We start from the raw sequence: 6,643 nt of genomic DNA, 5'->3' as shown, positions 1-6,643 counted from the left end.
AAATTATCTGGGTATGGTGGTGCAAGTCTGTAATCTCAGTTACTTGGGAGGCTGAGGCAGGAGGATTACTTGAACCCAGGAGGTGGAGGCTGCAGTGCGCCAAGATCATGCCACTGTACTCCAGCCTGGACAACAGAGTGAGACTCTATCTCAAAAAAAGAAAAAATTATTGAAATTCCAAGAAAATACTTTGCCAGATTTTCATGTTAAACCAGCCAATACTAAAATTGTTTAGATATACAATTTGAACTCCAAGGTCTGAGTAAAATTACCTATGATAAATTGGAGAAACAACTGGTATTCAAGAGGACATAAGTCCAATGTTAAGCATGGACTCATGGAGAACTAGGATGGCCACCTTGTCCCTCTTGAGACTCTAAGGCTTTTATTATTAAAGGTTCTGGATTTTATGACTCATCATGGAAAAGATAAAATGACCCAAATTTAATATACGGATGTGGTTAACTTGTAAATTGCGAAAACTGTTTAAAACCAGTGCTTCCACAGTTGCCAGAGATGGCAGAGCTGAGGCTGCTCTCCTGGACACTGAGCAGGGTCCTGTGGCTCTCGGGCCTCTTTGAGTGGGGAGCTGCCCGGCAGCCCTGGATCATGGAAAAGAAAGTGCTAGAGGTTTATGATTTGATTCGAACTATGTGGGACCCAGAAAAGCCCAATACTTTAGAAGAACTGGAATTGGTAACGGAAAGTTATATGGAAGTTCAGGAGATAAATGAAGACTATTTTGTTATTATCAAGTTTACACCAAGAGTACCTCATTAATATTTGGCAATTCTTATGGGGCTGTGCTTAAGAATAAAACTTCAGCGGTGTTTATTGTTTAAACATAAGTTGGAAATCTACATTTCTGAAGGAACCCACTTAACAGAAGATATAAGTACACAGATAAACAACAAAGAGCAAGTGGAGGCTGCAATGGAAAACCCCAGCTTATGGGAAATTGCGGAACAGTGTGTCCTTGAACCTGACTGGTAGCTATTTTAAGAGCCACTGACCTGTAATTGATATATTTGTTTAAACTCTTTGTATGTCAAAGACTCACGTTTAATACATAGATGATTTGTACCTCAGATCATTTTTAAAGGATTATTTCCAAGCAAGATTTAATTTTAAGGTAGTACCTAATTTCTTCAGTGTATAACATTCTCAAGATTTGTAACACTTAAATGATCAGACAGAATAATATTTTCTAGTTATTATGTGTAAGATGAGTTGCCATTTTTCTGATGCCCATTCTGATACAAATACTTTTCATGTCCAATATCTACTGTGCCCAAATGTACTCAATTTAAATAATTACTCTGTAAAATAAATAAGCAGATGATTCTTGTAAAAAAAACAAAACAAAAAACACAGCCGGGCACGGTGGCTCACGCCTGCAATCCCAGCACTTTGGGAGGCTGAGGTGGGTGGATCACAAAGTCAGGAGTTCAAGACCAGCCTGGCCAATATGGTGAAACCCTGTCTCTACTAAAAATGTAAAAATTAGTTGGGCTTGGTGGCGGGTGCCTATACTCCCAGCTACTCAGGAGGCTGAGGCAGGAGAATCGCTTGAACCCGGGAGATGGAGGTTGCAGTGAGCCAAGATCATGCCCCTGCACTCCAGCCTGGGAAACAGAGCGAGACTCCGTCTCAAAAAAAATAAAATAAAATAAAACCAATGGTTGGTTCCATATTCCTGGGAAGGTAATCAAACCTTCAGGTACATTTGGCTACCTGATGGGTCATTTAAACATGTATAAATGAATTTCATTCCACTGTCATTTTCAATGCATGTTTTATGTTATAACAGCTAATTATTATTCCAGAGTATATTTTCACTAGATAAATAAAACTTTATATGGTTCACTGAGGACAATCAACCCCTTCACAATCCAGAACCTGAAGATGACTCTTCTGAGAACATCAGAGAAAGACTGTCCTTCTACACTGCAACAAAACTTTGGAACCTTGAACCTTGGCTTCATAAACAACTGAGAGGGGTCCCTCTACACTCTTGGAACTGTACACCCATTGGAATCCTTAAGGTAAAACTAACCCAGAAAGTTTCTTCCCAGAAGAAGATGGCATCCTTGATGTGAACAGCTTTTCCCATGATCACGGATCAAGACTTCTATGATAAGACTCTTATCTTTGAATAGTTTTTCCTTGTTTATGCCTCTATGAACAATAGAAATGAAAAAGGGTTCTATTATATTCAGTTATAGGGTATACTTTTATTTGTGAAGGATTTTGCAGCCAGCCTTATATGTGAATAACCTTATACTTTGATAAAGACAAGACGAAGGCCCAATGTAGGTGCAAAACTTTAACTGTACATACATTTCCTCATAATCAGTAAAAACTCCTCTTAACCCACATCATGGGTTAAAGAGAACATTGTCAGGGGGCCTTCACTTTTCTAAAAGGACATCATTTGTTAGGTCCTTTTTCCATGGTTTAGAATAAAATAGGCAATAACTAGAAATGTATCCCTCATAATAGGCTTTCTAGCAGATTCTACTGTAAAGGCTATCGTTACACAACACACTTTAAATTCTCTTGTGAAAGTTATGCTAAATAATAGAATTAGCTAAATAGAAAAGTACCTGTGCAGCTGCTGGCAGTTGTGGCCTATGGAGGAATACATTAAATGTAGATTATAAAAATTCAGTTGTAGAGGATTAATGAAAAGATCAGTTAGTCAAGCAAGTAGACCCTTCATCTCACTCATTCTTTAATCTATTTAATTTTAGGCAGTTTGGTTTATGGGGACCCTGGGTAAGGAGCATACTCCAAGCTCTTGGTATTATGCTCCCAATAGGCATAATAATAGTCACCCTGGTGCACTGTATTCTCTCAAAGGTTTTAAATGTTTGCATGCAACTATCTCTAGAACGTCAAATGGTCTCTCTTCAACTGGAATGAAAGAGCTGAAAGAAATATGTGACCATGAGGATACCATAATCTATGAATGATGTGCTGACACCAGAAACCCAAAATGATGGTAACAGAGAGTGGTGCTAAGGCCCCAAGTTTTGGTCACACTCTCACCTAAGTAAGAACCTGACCAAAAAGGGGGAATTTTAAAAAAAACACAATTATGGGAGGCCATTGTTTTGGACTAAGCTCATGCACTAGGTCCCAACAGGACAAACCAAACTAAAATGAAGTCACTCATGCTAATTGTGACATAATCAAATTAAGGATGCACATAAATCCTAGAATAGACCAGGTTTTTTCTCCTGTAAACAGGATGTTCCAGCATAAAGAGGTACCCTCTACTCAGTCTTTGTTCCTACCTTTGGAAAACTCATTGTTCTACTGTTTCCCACTGGATTTCATGAGCAAATAAGTACATCTACAATGGTGATGGTGACAACAACTAAAGTTTTGGTCAATCTCTCAAAATTGAGAAAATGACCAAAAGAGGGGAGTTGTTGAGGCGAACTAAATATGGCCTGAGAAGGACTTCATACTTCTATATTTGAGTCCTTGTAGATGAACTGCAACCTAGCTTAATAGGTAGATAGATTGAAAACCTAACAGAAGTATGCAACTGTAACAATAGCTGCATCTTGGCCAATCCCAGAGGCTGCACTTCAGCTATTCATATACTGCTGAGTGTTCAAACTGTGTTCAAATAAGGCAAACACCAACCTTAAACCAATCCAGCCGTTTTGTACTTCACTTCCAATTTCTGTACATCATTTACCTTTTTTTGTCTACAAATCTTCCACCACGTGGCTGCGCTGGAGTCTCTGTGAATCTGCTGTGATTGTGGGGGCTGCGCGATTCGTGAATCGTTCATTACTCAATTAAACTTTAAATTTAATTCGGCTGAAGTTTTTATCAAGTGTAAACCAAAAATAAAAAATAAATTTATAAGGCTCCCCCGCCATCTAAATGGACTTCCTCCTTGGCCAGGGAACTCTTAAATTTTTTTTTTTTTTTTTTTTTTGGATGGAGTCTTGCTCTGTCACTCAGGCTGGAGTGCAGTGATGCGATCTCTGCTCACTGCAACCTCTGCCTCCCGGGTTCAAGTTATTCTCCTGCCTTAGCCTCCCAAGTAGCTGGGATTACAGGCGCGCACCACCATGCCTGGCTAATTTTTGTATATTTTTCAGTAGAGACCGGGTTTCACCATGTTGTCCAGGCTGGTCTCGAACTCCTGACCTGAAGTGATTCGCCCACCTCTGCCTCCCAAAATGTTGGGATTACAGGTGTCAGCCACCAATCCTGGCCTGGAACTCTTAAAATTAAACCTCAAAGACTGGTTCAGGCCATAAGAAGTGGGGGTCAGACATGCCTCATTATACCTCTCTGGCATTAACATCAACATAGACTTTAAGTCCAATAAACATTTTACAACCTATTCTCTCTGAAGCCTAATACCTGAAGGCTTCTTCTGCAAATAAGAACTTTGGTCTCCACAATCATATATATATGTATTTTTTCTTTCCTTTTTTTTTTTTTTTTTTTGAGATGGAGTCTCACACTATCGCCTAAGCTGGAGTGCACTGGCGCAATCTCGGCTCACTTCAACCTCCGCCTCCCGGGTTGAAGTGATTCTCCTGCCTCAGCCTCCTGAGTAACTGGGATTACAGGCACACACCACCATGCCCAGCTAATTTTTGTATTTTTAGTAGAGCGGAGGTTTCACCACGTTGGTCAGGCTGGTCTCGAAGTCCTGACCTCGTGATCCGCCTGCCTCAGCCTCCCAAAGTGCTGGGGTTACAGGCGTAAGCCACTGCACCCCGCCCACAATCTTTTATCTTAACCCAGACATTCCTTTCTGTTAATCCCAGGTCTTTAGGTAAATTCAACCAATTGTCAAACAGAAAATTTTTCAATCTACCTATAAACTGGAAGCCACCACCCTCGACCCCTGCTTCGAGTTGTCCTGCCTTTCTGAATCAAACCAATGTAGGTTTTAAATGTATTTGATTGATGTCTCATGCCTCCCTAAAAGGTATAAAACCAAGCTGCACCCCAACCACCTTGGGAACATGTTCTCAGGACCTCTGTCTTGAGGGCTGTGTCACAGGCCATGGTTACTCATATTTGGCTAAGAATAAATCTCTTAAAATATTTTACAGAGTTTGACTCTTTTCGTCAACAACAGCAAGCCACCAGCACTCCTGGTGAGGGAAGGGTAAAGGGAACTTTTTATCAGCGAAAAGGGAACTTCTATCAGCGAAAAGGGAGAGGTTCACAGAAGCTGCTTAGAAAGAGTTCATTGGTTCCAGAGGCCCAACGCCAAAGCTCAAAGTTGTCCTCAGTTCATTGGTGGCGCTGCCATTACTGGGCAAGTGTTTATTCCGAGCATCTTATCTGAATTACTGCAGTCCTAAAGATGGTCTAAATTTTGTCAAAGTAGGAGAACCGCGAATGACACAAAAGGGTTTCTTGTGGGGTTTTTAGAAAGTCCTTGCAAATAGTTCTTATCTCAGACACTAACCCTGAGCCTACTGTCCTTCCCAGCCCTGTTTGTCTGGGCCTGACAAAGTGATTTCATTCCTTATTTGTAATTTTCACAAAACGAAGTCCCTGGTCTCATGAACTCACTGCACAAAGTGATCCTGGTTCGCTGAGGCAGATAGGCGATGCTATCTGCCTGCCCTGGTCCAAACATTTCATCTGGAATACTGCAGGCCAGTGGAAATGCCCGGAATAAGCTCTGTTTACAAGGTAATAGCGAGCCTTGCTGGCATTTCAGAAATGGGTGACAGCTGCTTCCTTAGGGCCCTCCCCACTCCATTTCGGTAACGTTGTGACATAAATTACTCCATTTTGCTGTGAACTACAGGGTCATTCCTCAGCCCCCGCCAACCCCGCGGATCCCCCCTCAGCCCCGCTGTATCAGCCTTTCGGATCCTCCTTCAGCCTCTCGGGTCCCCCTCGGCCCGCTGCGTGCCTCTTCAGCCCCCCTTGAACTTCCGTCATCCCCACAGATCCTCCCTCAGCCTCCCTAGATTCCCACCTCAGCGCCCATGGATCCTCCCTCACTGCCCCCTGGGACCTCTCTCAGTTCTGCAGATCCCCCCCTTAGCCTCCTGGGACATCTCTCACCCCTTCTAGATCCTCCCTCAGCCCTGCAGATCCTTCCGCAGCTCCTCCTGGATCCTCCCTCAGCCCAGCTGGTGCCCACTCAGCCCCGCGGATCCTCCTTCCCTCGCCCCCACGCGGGTGCTCCCGCAGTCCCCCTGGGTCCTCCCTCAGCCCGGCTGGTGCCCCTTCAGCCCCGAAGATCCTCCCTCAGCCCCCCTGCGTCCTCCCTCAGGACCCCTGGGTCCTCCCTCAGCCCTCCGGGACCTCTATCAGCGCTCCTGGATCCTCCCTCAGCCCTGCGGATCTTCCCTCAGCTCCCGACCCCGGGTCCTCCCTCAGCACTCCCCCGCTCCGTCCTCCCTCAGACCCGCGGGTCCCCCTCGACCCCGCCGGCCTGCCCTGGTCTTCCCCGTAGGAACGGAGGTCACCTCCTCGCCGGCCCCGCCTGGGTCCTTGTACTGCCACAGCGCCCCCGCAGGCTCCGCCCATCTAGGCTTCGCCCCGCCCCCGAGATTACATCACGCCGCGCCGGCCCCGCCCAACGGGGGGTATATCTTCGTGTCTCACCGCCCACTCTTGCCTCGCCCTGCCATGG

General features: G+C 44.4%; 1 pseudogene; it reads left to right on the top strand.

Moving 5' to 3' along the window:
- LOC129458285 (cytosolic iron-sulfur assembly component 2A-like) lies at window positions 1–1,003 on the top strand (annotated as a pseudogene).
- Window positions 1,004–6,643: the final 5,640 nt, after the last annotated feature.

Source organism: Symphalangus syndactylus, chromosome 19, assembly GCF_028878055.3.
Source record: "Symphalangus syndactylus isolate Jambi chromosome 19, NHGRI_mSymSyn1-v2.1_pri, whole genome shotgun sequence".
In the NCBI taxonomy this organism is placed as follows: domain Eukaryota; kingdom Metazoa; phylum Chordata; class Mammalia; order Primates; family Hylobatidae; genus Symphalangus; species Symphalangus syndactylus.
Note: the sequence above shows the minus strand (reverse complement) of the source record. Positions and strands in the feature narration are given on the sequence as shown.